This window comes from Sorex fumeus, unplaced genomic scaffold, assembly GCF_029834395.1.
Source record: "Sorex fumeus unplaced genomic scaffold, SorFum_2.1 ptg000047l, whole genome shotgun sequence".
NCBI lineage: Eukaryota > Metazoa > Chordata > Mammalia > Eulipotyphla > Soricidae > Sorex > Sorex fumeus.
The window spans coordinates 47,897,630-47,910,555 of record NW_026606104.1 but is presented as its reverse complement, the minus strand read 5'-3'; the positions used below and the strand labels follow the sequence as shown (position 1 = coordinate 47,910,555).

General features: G+C 50.2%; 1 protein-coding gene and 1 pseudogene across 4 annotated transcripts in view; both read right to left on the bottom strand.

Moving 5' to 3' along the window:
* Positions 1-12,343, bottom strand: part of ZBTB8A (zinc finger and BTB domain containing 8A) — a 35,351-nt gene extending 23,008 nt beyond the window's left edge. For all 4 annotated transcript variants that reach the window (XM_056123456.1, XM_056123454.1, XM_056123457.1 and 1 more), the window contains exons 1-2: positions 12,036-12,343; positions 2,267-2,366 (exon numbers count right to left, since the gene is read on the bottom strand). The gene's annotated coding sequence lies outside the window, so the exon portion shown is untranslated. The remainder of the gene's footprint in view (positions 1-2,266; positions 2,367-12,035) is intronic.
* On the bottom strand, positions 176-762 carry LOC130031905 (60S ribosomal protein L19-like; annotated as a pseudogene).
* Positions 12,344-12,926: the final 583 nt, after the last annotated feature.

Genomic DNA, 12,926 nt, shown 5'->3' with positions numbered 1-12,926 from the left:
CACATATAAAGCAAGTGCCTTAACCCCTGTACTATCCATCCAGTTCTGCTATTATAATTGCTCCCTACTTTTTTTTTGCAGACAAAGTCTTATTTAATTCAATGATCAATAGCAATGGATCAATAGCAATGGCCTTCTGTACAGACAGGTAAAGTTGTCTCGTTCCTTGTACTGTTTACTTCTTGGTCTCCTCCTCCTTAGACAGAGTCTTCTTCCTTCTTCTCCTGGAGCCATTCCTCAAGGAATGAATGCTTGCATGCTTCCTTGATCTTAGACCTGCGGGCCTCAGCCTGGTCAGCCAGGAGCTTCTTCCAGGTCTTGTCTGCCTTCAGCTTGTGGATATGTTCCATGGGGATTCTCCTGTTTTTGAACACGTTCCCCTTCACTTTGAGGTACAAGCTGTGATACATATGGCGGTCAATCTTCTTCGATTCCCAGTATCTTCTGAGTAGCCAGCGCAGAATCCTCATCCTCCTCATCCAGGTCACCTTCTCCTGTGCTCAGGCATTGGCAGTACCTTTGTGCTTACCTATGCCCATATTCCATCCCTTGCGGCATGCCAGTGTGTTTTTCCGGCACCGAGCCCAGGAATGGACAGTAGCAGGCTTCCCGATTATCAGCCCATCTGAGCAGCTTCCAGATCTGCTGACGTAAGTTGGCACTGGCGATTTCATTGGTCTCGTTAAGGTCCAGCCAGACCTTCTTCTTGCCGCAGTGCAGCACGCTGGAGGAGAGCCTCTTATGAAGCCTGAGTACACACATGGTGCGGTCACAGCGGCGAAAGGAAAGGTCATTGCTCCCTACATTACAGAAAAGTATGAACCCAGAGAGGCACCACAGTTGGCAGAATGTCACTGCTATGTAAAACACCTTCACCACCACTGTGGGGCAAGCAGGGAGATCTGAGTTCTGACAGTCTGAACATCAAGAAAGCAATACGTCACTGGGCAAGTCACTTTACCTCTCTATGCTTAATTTCCTCCTCTCAAGTCTTAATTTTAGATCATCTCCAGCTTGTATGTAACAGAGTCTTTGATTAAGGAAGAATGGAAGACAAACAAATCAGAAAGGCAATGAGGTAACTAATAATAAGCAAAGAGTAACTTGGCTAGGGGCTGGAGTGATAGCACAGCGGGCAGGGTGTTTGCCTTGCACTCGTTCTCATACAGACTTCAAACAGGAGTAATTCCTGAGTGCAAAGCCAGGAGTAAGCCCTGAGCATCGCTGGGTGTGACCCAACAAGGAAAAAAAAAAGAGTAATTTGGCTAAAAAGACTGAAAGAATATTTATGCAAATTTTATGCAAAGAAGTTTGTTTGGGGGCCACACCCGGCGGTGATCAGGTTTTACTCCTCACTCTGTGCTCAGTGATCATTCCTGGCAATTCTCAGGAGAACATATGCAATGCCAGGGATAGAACCCAAGTTGGCCACATGCAAGGCAAATGCCCTACCTGTTGTACTGTATCTCTCAAGCCTCTATGCAGATAATATTCAAATAACAATCCTGGGGCTGGAGCGATAGCACAGCAGGTAGGGCGTTTGCCTTGCATGTGGCCAACCCAGGTTCGATTCCCCGCATCCCATGTTCCCCCAAGCACCGCCAGGAGTAATTCCTGAGTCCATGAGCCAGGAGTGACCCCTGTGCATCGCCGAGAGTGACCTAAACACCCCCAAAACAAACAAACAAAATCAAAAAACAATCCAAAGTAACAAAAAAGAATTTGTGATATACAATATGCAACTATCACTATCACTATCCTCCCATTGTTCATCGATTTGCTCGAGCGGGCCCAGTAACGTCTCCATTGGAGACTTTGTTGTTACTGTGTCTGGCATATCGAATACGTCACGGGGAGCTTGCCAGGCTCTGCCGTGCGGCAGGATACTCTTGGTAGCTTGCCGGGCTCTCCGAGAGGGGACAATATGCAACTACAGTGGCAAAATTCTACTTTTTAGAGACTTATTTATGGTCACGGTCATGGTCCTCCCATTGTTCATTGATTTGCTCAAGCGGGCCCAGTAACGTCTCCATCGTGAGACTTGTTGTTACTGTGTTTGGCATATCGAATACATCAAGGTAGCTTGCCAGGCTTTGCCGTGCGGGCGAGATACTCTTGGTAGCTTGCCAGGCTCTCCGAGAAGGGCGGAGGAATCGAACCCATGTCGGCTGAGTTGGCTGCGCACAAGGCAAACACTCTACCCGCTGTGCTATCGCTCCAGCCCCTATATTTATGGTAAACAGATCAAAATTAAAATTTGTCATACCTGGAAATGTATGAAGCTGCTCTTGAAATCCTGCGAAGTTGATTGAAGTACAAAGGAGGAAATTTCAACTCAAACACAAATCTCTTTGTGTAGGATTGTCCTATATAGAGAGAAAATAGCCATTACAATGCACTTGAAATAAATTATATGGACGCAATTATCAAGCACAGTTTTTTAGCATGTAAAAATAAATAAGAAACTCAGAGGATACAGCAGCCTAACAGGCCTGAGAAGATGAGTTTGACTGGGGCCGGCTGGCCACTCTACCTCAGACCTCAACAGCTCTGCTGTCCAGGACTCCTGACCCCACAACTGAGTTTAGATCTCCTGGACACAGGCAGGAACGGCCAGTACAGCCTACAGCTGTGTGGGATGACTGGAGAGAAAGTTCAGAGGACTGAGCACATGCTATTGTTTTGTTTTTGGCCTCACCCAGCTCAGGACTAAGTCCTGGCTCTGCATTCAGAGATCATGCCTGGCAGGCTCAGGGGGTGCTGGGGATTGAACCTGGGTCAGCCACACACCAGTCAAGTGTCCTACCTTCTGTGCGATCTCTCCGGCCCTGAGCACATGATTTGTATGTGGGATACCAGCTGGATCAATCCCTGGCACTGTACAGTCCCCTGACCACTGCTGCATGTGACGCAAAAGCAAAGCAAAAGCAAAAACCAACCAACCAACCACCTGCTCTCAGGGAGCATGAGAATCACACTGAAGTGTGGAACCCCAGTGCAAATGTCAGCCCAGTGTGCCAGCACCCCAAGCGTATGGCTGCTGGTGACTGCCACGGCGGCAGCAAGAAAGGAAAGACAGCTCCATTGTATAACTGGAACCCAAGCACAAAAACATGTAAGTCTACAACTGTACCCCACGGAGCTTCACTAATAAAAATTTAAATAAATGAATAAATAAAATGTAAAATAAAAAAAAGAAAGGAAAGAGAGGAAACAATAATAATAAAAACGAAGACAAATCATCTGCAGCTGTAGAAGAGGGGTTAAGGTACTTCCTTCGGATGTGGCTCACCCCGTCAGGCCCTGGCACCCGCAGAGTCTCCCAAGCACAAAGGAGAGATCCGCCCTGGTACCCCACAGAATCTCCCAAGCACCCAGGAGAGATCGCTTAACACAGCTGGGTCCGACACAAACACAAACAATAACAAAAATTAACTTCTTGGGGAGCTGGAATGATAGAGCAGTAGGCAGGGTGCTTGCCTAGGATGCGGCCAACTACGGTTCAATTCCCAGCACCACATATGGTCCCCCAAGCCCACCAGAAGTGATCCCTGAGCACAGAGGCAGGAGTAAACCCTGAGTACTGCTGGATGTGACCCCACAACAAAATGAAGTTAACTTCTTAAGATAAAAGTTATTTAAAAGGGCGGCTGGACACGTAATGAGATTTAGAGACGACCGCTGGATTAGAGCCATTACTGACTGGATTCCACGGGACATCAAAAGACCGTGTGGACGCCCACCTACAAGATGGTCAGACTTCTTCATCAAGACCCTGAATGATCGGTTTGAGGCTCTTCATGTTCCTAGAACGAGCAGATGCCACTGGGCTACGCTAGCATGCAACAGGGATGAATGGAGACGTTACTGGCACCCGCTCGAGCAAATCGATGAGTAACAGGGTATCAAGGGATCAAGTGATTTACAAGTTGGGTTACCCCCATGGAACTGGCTTCAGCGATCTGATGCTCTGGGAGATTTGGGAAGACAGGAGATGGGCACCATCTTTCTGCTGCTTGGACTGCAAACAATGGGGAAATCATATAACTTGCTGAAGATGAAACTGAGGTCGGCTGCATGCAAGACAAGCACCTCGCCTCAATTACTCCTCGACGATGCCCTCCAGCCCAATTTTGTGACTTTTTTTTGGCGGGGGCTGGGGGTAGTACATGCAGGAGTGCTATGCTCAGGAGAGACCCCTGACCTGATGAAGCCTGGGGGACCATATGTGGCACCAGTATTAGAACTGGGGTCAGCAGGATACAAGGCAAGTGTCTTAGCCCCTCAACTCTCTGGCCTGCACCTCTGTGACTTTTAAAGGGAACACAGTCTCCTCTGCTTGCTCTTCACCCTTCCAGGTGAGAGCAAACCCTGGCTGATACCTCTGGGGCCTTTTTGCAACCAAGGTGGCATCCTCTTTCTTCCAGCTAGGTGTCATCGACCTCCATGCCCGACCTCCATCTTATCCACAGGCACACCACACCCTCTCCTGACAGCTCCACTCATCAAACCTCACACTCCTCAGTTATACTTCCTATCTGTTGATGAAACCTGCAAGGAAGGGAAAAAGCAACACTCAGACAAAAGCCTCAGAGACTCCCAGTGAGGCTAACTACAAAGATTCACCTCCAGGACAGCACACGCACAGCAAATACTACGGGGAAGTCGCCTAGAAGTCCACCACGCTCAGTGAGCGAAAACAGTGACAGAAGGCTCAACCCACACCCGCCAGCTCGGCAAATCCTCAGAGAATGACTTTAGTGACACTAGACTGACAGGTGTCACTCTGTGACAGAGCTCAAAGAAACAATGGCACAGACTGCCAGCAGAGCACAAGAAAGAAACGAGAAAACTACACTCAGAAATGATAGAATTGAAGCGCACGGTAGGTGATATAAAAAACTCAACAGACGGTCTAAGCAGCAAAATACCAGCAGCGGAGGCACTATCAAGAAACTCCAAGATGAGATGCAGGAAACAAAACAGAAGATGGAAAAAGGTCTGAACACAAACTTGGATTCTTGTACATCCAAGGCTTGTGTCCCTAACCAGAGCTCTCTCTCGAGTCCCTCTAATTACTTCCCTAAGAAAGTAAAAGCACCTCATAATATTGTATACTCATTATATTTTACATACTTTCTTCCTTTAATTTATTTATTTGTTGGGGCGGGGAGCCACACCCAGTGGTTCTCAGATGCCAACTCCTGGCTCTGCACTCAGGAATCACTCGTGAGGGTGTTCAGGGGACCGTAAGGTATGCTGGGAATTAAACGCAGGTTGGCTATGTGCAAGGCAAATGCCCTCCCCACTACTATCTCTCCAGCCCATTTTGTATTTTTTCTTAAATTTGTTTAGGGGCCACACCCAGCAGTGCTCAGGGTTTACTCCTAGTTCTGCGTTCAAGAATAACTCTTGGTGGGGCTTAGGGAACCATATGCAGTACCAGGGATCAAACTCAAGTCAGCCATGTGCAAGGCAAGTACTCTACCTGCTGTACTATCTTCATGGCCCCCTAAACAGTTTTTTGTTTTGTTTTGGGCAACAGTTTTTTTTGTTTTGTTTTGTTTTGTTTTGCTTTTTGGGTCACACCCGGTGATGCACAGGGGTTACTCCTGGCTCATGCACTCAGGAATTACTCCTGGCGGTGCTCGAGGGACCATATGGGATGCTGGGAATCGAACCCGGGTCGGCCGCGTGCAAGGCAAACGCCCTATCTGCTGTGCTATCACTGTAGCCCTCGGGCAGCAGTTTTTATATTTAATGTGACAATGTCATTTTTAGAGATAACCACCACATCCCTCCCCCGACTATATTAGCTAGAGAAGATTTGTACATTAACATTTAGCTCCTCTCTGGAAAATTAAAAAATTGTATTTGGGACTGAGCAGATAGAACTTGTTAAGGCACTTGCCTTGCATACATTTGACCCTGGTTTAATCCCCAGCACCACATATGGTCCCCTGAGCACCTCCAGGACTAACCCCTGAGCAATGTTGTGTGGCCCCAAAACCAAAATAAAATAAAATTTTAGAACTGTGTTTTGCAGACTTATTTACAAGTTGGGTTACTCCCTGTGGAACTGGCTTCAGCAATCTGATGCTCTGGGGGATTTGGGAAAACAGGAGACGGACGCTATCTTTCTGCTGTTTGGGTTGCGAACACTGGGGCACACCAGGGGAATGCGGGGCTTTGGGCAGCAGCGTGAGGGCTGTGGAGCTGAGTGCAGACAGCTGTCACTAGTTGGTGAGTGCTGAGAGGTGGCTGCATGGTAGGAATTTCTTGATCACTAAATGACAACGAATAATGACATCTGGAACTCAGCCATCCTAGTGGCGGTTTCCTGAGTCTCTCCCCTGGAGAGACTGTTCAGCAGTGTGGTCCTAGAAATAATTTTAGGTATTTATTTGCGTTTTAGGGCACACCCAGCAGAGTGTAGAAGCTATGCCTGGCTCTGTCCAAGGGGATGGCTCACGGTGGGGTTCAGGAGAACATGCAGCACTGGGACTGAATCCAGGGCTCCTGCCTGCAAAGGCAACAGAACCCCAGTCCTCTGAGTATCTCCAGCGCCGCGGAATCATTTCTGAAATCACTCTTCCAGCCCCTTTCGTTGATTTTTTTGGTTGTTGTTTATTTTAGGGCCACACCTGGTGATGTGCAGGGGTTACTCCTGGCTCTGTGCTCAGGAATTACTCCTGGCCATGCTCTAGCCGCTGTACTACTGCTCTGGCCCCTCCACTGATTTTGTAAGCATTCAAATTCCGTAGGCTGAAGAATTAAAACACTAGATTTCTGGCATTCCATATAGTCCCCCAAGCACTACCAGAAGTAATTCCTGAGCACAGAGCAAGAAATAACCCCAGAGCACTGCCAGGTGTGGGCCCCGCCCACCTCCCCCCACCCCCAAACACACAAAAGAATTCAAATACTAGTGTAGGGGCTGGAGAAATAACGAAACAGGTTGAGCACATGGTTTGCATTCAAGAGGTCTGGATTTGACCCCCAACATGGCATGACTCCTGAAGGACAGAGTCAGGAGTAGCTCTTAGGCGCTACTGGGTGTGGCAAATAAAATAATAAAATTAAAATAAATAAACAAAACACTAGAGTTGTTTCTTTTTCCTTCCACTGGACCCAGATGACATAATAAATCATTTGCTCAAAGTTGAAGCAGAAAGATGCCAGAGCAATCGTATAGTGGGTAGGACATTTCTCCCCACGTGGTCAATTGGGGTTCAATCCCTGGCATTCCATATGGTCCCCCAAGCACCACCAGGAGTAATTCCTGAGTGCAGAGCCAGGAGTAACCCTTGAGCATCGCCAGGTATAACCCAAAAAGCCAAAATAAATAAATTAATTAATTGATTAAAAAGTTTAAGTAGAAGGAAGAATCACCAAGTCAGGAGGAGCAGAATTCTTGAAGAATACCAAATAGCTCTAGAACCAGTTTCAAAATAGAACTTCCCAGTAAAACCTTTCCTAACCAAAACAGGCATACACTAGGCAAAGAAACAATTACCATAAACTCTTGTGAAGAAAACAATTACTTTTTTTTGGTTTGTTTTGGGGGCATACCTAGTGGTGCACAGAGGCTACTCCAGGTCCTTCTGCAGGGGTCCATTCAGAGCCAGGGATCAAAACTGAGCGTGGAAGGCATGTGATGCTGCCCATTGAACTATCTCTTAGGCCCATGGAAATTTCCTGAACATTCCCAAATCCCCAAAATACCCTACCAATAACATACCATACCCAGTAACAAAGAAGCCCTAAAATAGCATTATTATAGAGGAAAAGCAGGGTTGATGTGATAAATACACAGCCTAGAACACAAGGGCCAAAGATCAGTGAGAGGGGTTGGAGAGTCCAGCAGGCAGGGTGCTTGCCTTGCACATGGCCGGCCACGTTTGATTCCTGGTACCCCATAAAGTTGCCAAGCACCTCAAGGAGTGATCCCTGAGCCAAAACCTAAGGTAAGTCCTGAGCACAGCTGGGTGTGGCCCAAAAACAGAGCAGAAACATCAATTAGACAATAAACACCGTCCTTGCACCAAAGACATCTTGTCCTCAGTTTATCCTCCCCCCCCCCCCAAAGACTTTAAGTTTGCAGATAAGGGTGTGCCTCTGAGTACCAGCTCTTGGAGGGATGGGGGGAGGGGAGGAGACGACTGCAGTTATTGTTCATTCTGTTATTGTTAACAGCTCACTGTTCTCTCCCAGTAAAAATCCATTCTCTGTCCATGAAGATGAGATGGCTGTTTTGGGGGTGGGAAAGATAATACTGCAGGTAAGGAATTTGCCTTTTACACACAGCTGACCCGGGGTCGATCCCCAACATCCCAGTCTCCTGAGCAACTCCAGGAATGATACCTAAGTGCAGAGTGAGTAGTAAGCCCTGATCATCGCTGGGTGTGGCCCCCAAAACAAAACAAAACAAAAAGCTGTTTTGAGGAGATGACTTTGCCATTGTATTTACAAATAGTTCTATTAACCTTCACCAATAAAGCTTCATTGACCTTAACCCCACCTCCGTTGATTGTTCCTGGAAGGGCAGTGAAACTCAATCTTCCGGGAGGTATTTGTACAATGTTCTTCAGGGAAGGATCTTGTGGAGATTGTCTACTGCCTCATGCCTCTTGCCTCTACTAGGGCTGCCCTGGAACACAGACCACACAGTACTTTCTCTTCTGCCTTTGTCATGAAAGCAAAAGTCCTCGGGGCCAGAGGGATAATACAGTGGGTTATTATCAGCTGCCTGATATGCAGCCTATCCAGGTTTGATCCCCAGCATCCCATCCCTGAGCACAGCCAGGAGTAACTCCTGATGCAGAGCCAAAAGTGACCCCTGAGTATCACCGTTGTGACACCCCCCCACCCCTGCAAAAAAAGCAAAAATCCTCTAGTGAAGAGGATACTAATGTAGGTCCCTCAGAGAATTGAGGGAAATGGAGAGATAGTAGAGGTTAAGATGCCTTGTTTGATCCCCAGCACCAGAAATGGTTCCTTGAGCCTCACCAGGAGTGATCCCTGAGCTCAGAATCAGGAGTAACCCCTAAACACCACCTAGTGTGAACCAGAAACGAACAAAATAGTAATAACAGTGTAAAAATGGTTGAGTATCAAAACCATACTTGGGATAATCTCATTGCAAGGACAGTATTTAAGTGGCCTGGTGAAGGTGAGTCATCTGGTGGTCTGGTGGAAAAGTATTCAGGCAGGCAGATGTAACAGAAATGTGAAGACTCTAAGGAAGAGCGTTGGAAACTGTAGACTTCTGGGAGGCATATGGAAAGAATGGGGTATTGAATAGGATACAGAATCAGAAAGGAAGTGCAGGGGCCAGAAAGGTGGTACAGTGGGTAGAGTACTACCTCGCTTTGCATGTGGCAGATTCCCATCACCACATATGGTCTCCTGAGCCCTGCTAGGAGTGATCCCTGAGTGCGTAACCAGGAGTAAGCACTGAGCACCACCAGATGTGACCCCCGAAAAAAGAAAGGAAGTGCAAGCAGGATATTATGGAAGCAGAGCTTGTAGGGCATTGTAGAGTATTTGGTGGATTTCAGCTTTTTTAGTTTGGGTGTTTCGGGGTTTCAGGTTTTTTTTTCCTTTTTTTTTTGAGGAGGGAAGCTTCTAGCTTTTAACATACTGATATTGGCACTCTGCAATTTGTGTTAATTAAGCAACATTCACGCATGAGCCACCAGTGGCATATGCTGGTGTCAATGTGTTTTAATCGGAGAAAGACTGGGAATCATGGATTTAAAAGAAGTAGCAAAAACTTCCCTACAGGAGGATAAAATAAACATATCAAATCCTTTCTATATGCCAAAATCACTAGGTTAAGCCTATTAGAGGGAAATTCGGTTTTATCTAGAAAATAAGATTTGGAAAGGCTGGACCAATAGTACAGGAGTGGGTAGGACACTCACTCCGCACACAGTCGATCAGGGTCAATTTTGGCACCCCATATAGTACCCAGTACTTTACAAGGAGTGATCCCTGAACACAAAGTCGGGAATAAAGCACTGAGCATCGCCAGATCTTGCCCCCGCCCCCCAACCACCACCACAACAGAAAAGATTTGGAATATGCAAAAATTAAAGCCTATCCCTTAGCTTAGAAAGGTTTTGCTGGGGGAGGGGGGTGCTGGGGTGGAGTGATAATCTAGCAGGCAGGGCACTTGCCTTGCAGAAGGCTGACCCTGGTTGGATCCCCCACACTCTATACGGTCCTCCAAGTTCACCAGGAATTGATCCCTGAGCACAGTATCAGGAGTAAGTCTCAGCACAGCCAAGCGTGGAAAAAAGTGGTACAGCAGCTTAGGGATCTGCCTTGCATGTGGCCAACCCTGCTTCAAACCCCAGCATTCCATAAGTTCCCCTGAGGTTTCTGAGTGCAGGGCCAGAAGTAATCTCTGAACACTGCCAGACGTGGCCCAAAAATAAAAACGAAATACGTGTTTTTGATGGCCTAAATCAGAGCTGGGAATTTCAAGGCCATAAGTCTGACAGGGTGCCCTCTTTCATGGAGCTGGATTTTGCATACCCAGAAAGAGCCCAGATACTCAGAAAGCCTCCTGGTGCCTTAGCCTTGCCACACTGTGCAGCCGGCCAAGGGCACAGGTTAGACCATGTTGTGTGGCCAAGAATAAAGACATCTGGTCAACAGTGCAGGGCTGTTCAGGGGGCCACAAACCCATCCATCCTCCCAAGCTTGGGAAGGCAAGACAGGTAAGGAACTTTGGACCTGGGATTCTGTTTTTTCTTTTTCTTTTTTCTCTTATTAAAATTAGGCTTTAAAGCAGAACAACTGGACTTTGCGGAAACAACTTCCTATGCCAAAAGCTCTGAAACTGTTCTTAGGGGTAAGCGCAGAGCAAGAACTGGAGGCGACGCGTGAGGAGCTGCCATCCTTTGCCTCCGGATTTAGAGGAGAAGCCAGCCTACCGCGTTTCCCCTTCTAGAAAGTGGAAATCAACCCTATCTGGCTGCGTGAGCGATGGCTGTTCTGTTGTAAAAAAAAAAAAAAAAAAAAAAAAAAAATCAGTGTAATCATTCATACCCGTGAAAACCCACCATTCGTTAAAGTTCTGCAAATTAAAAAATGTTTTTCACGCACACTGCCGCGCGTCGCTCCAAACGCGTCCCGTGTCGATTCCACCCCAATTCCAGGAAGGGAAAGGAAAAGCGCCCGCGCGTCTCGGGCAGCGGTGGAGTCGGGCGGCCGGCACGCGGCGCGGTCCCTGAGCGCGGGGCAGGGGCCAGGGGCCCGGGGCCGCGGGGCCGAGGTGCCGGGGCGCGGGGCGTCGGCGACACGCGCGCGCGGCACCGCGTCCCCGCAGCTCCCGTCGCGCGGGGGGGCGCGGCGCGAGCCTTCGACTCGGAGCCCACGTGTGCCGCGTCGGGAGCGAAAACCCAAGGGCGGAGCCAGCCCGACCACCACCTCGGGCCGGCGCCCGGGGAGCCTCCGGCCGACGACGCGCCCGTGGCCGCGGCGGACACGGGGCCCCCGGGCGGGCAGCCCGGCGCGGGCCCCGCTGGGCGCACAGCCCGCGTCGCGGCGCCCGACGGCTCCGGACACGCCCGGCCCGGCCGGCGCCGCCCGCGCGGGCTCCCGGTGCGCCTCCGCGTCCTTCCCCGCGCCCGGCCCGGCGCGCCCGGGCTGGCCAGCGGGGCGGGCGCGCGGCGGGCGCGGGCCCGGGGCGGGCGGCCTTTGTCCCGCAGCCCCGCCCGGGCCCGGCGCCGGCCTCCCGGGTGACCCGCTGCAGCCCCTCGAGCCGCCGCCGCCGCCGCTGCGCCCGGGGCTGCAAATGGCGCCCGCTCGCCGCTGCGCCTCCCGCCGCCTCCCGGCCGGCGACGTGCGCGGGGCGCCGCGGCCGCCGAGACCCTCCGGGCGGCCGAGCCCGCGGCGCCTCCCGCCCGCCCGCGGCTCGCAGCGGCTCGCGGGCCCGTCCCGGGCGGCCCCGACGCCCCGCCCGCCCGCCCGCAGCCCGCAGCCCGCAGCCCGCAGCCCGCGCCGCGCCGCGCGCTGCCACTTACCGCGGGCCGCCGAGCACCGGCGGGTCGTGCGCTCGGGCCGGGGGCAGCAGGCTCCGGGGCTCTCGGCGCGGGGGAAAAGCCCCCTTCCGGGGCCGTTCCTGGGCGCCCTCAAACAAGTAGCCCCAACGTGAGAGAAACAAAAGGTATTTGCTGACGTGGGCGTTGGACAGAAACGCCCGCGGGCTGGGGACACAATTAAAGGGGCAACGCACAGATTTCAGGCACCAACCAGCAGCTTGGCCCACTCCCCCTGCCCTGGCCTACAGCCCGCTGCACCCTCCGCAGGCCCTGGGGCGCCCGGGTTCCCTCGCGGTGGGCTCCGGGATCATTACTGGGTCCCGAGCTTCAGATCTTCGGATTGTGCTTGACGGGCGGAAAGGCGCCTCCGGAGGGCAGAAGGGCTGGATTTCTAGGATCTGGGGAATTTGGTTGAGGAGAGAGGGAGGGACTTAGGCGTGCCCACAATTACTGTACATGTGACATTACTGTGCTGAAGTTTAGCAGTCAACTGTAAGAGACTTCCATGGATGTTTTTTCCGCCTTCATAGAATTGCAGTCGGAAATGAGCTTTTTACCAGCTCGACAGGTCGTAGCACTTGATTTGGAGAGGTTTGAATTAGAGAAAATTCTAAGTTTAGCGGAAATATAAAATTGTTTAAAAAAAAAACGGAAAACCTAGGTTTTGTGCTTTCTTTTCTTTTTTCTTTTTTCTTTTTTTTTTTTTTTTTTTGCGTCACACTCCGCGATGTTCAGGGGTTACTCCTGGCTTTGCACTCAAGAATCGCTCCTAGTAGTGCTCAGGGGACCACACGGGATGTTGGGGTTGACCACGTGTAAAGCAAACGCCCTACCCACTGTACTGTCGTTCCAGTCCGGTTCTGTGTTTTCAAA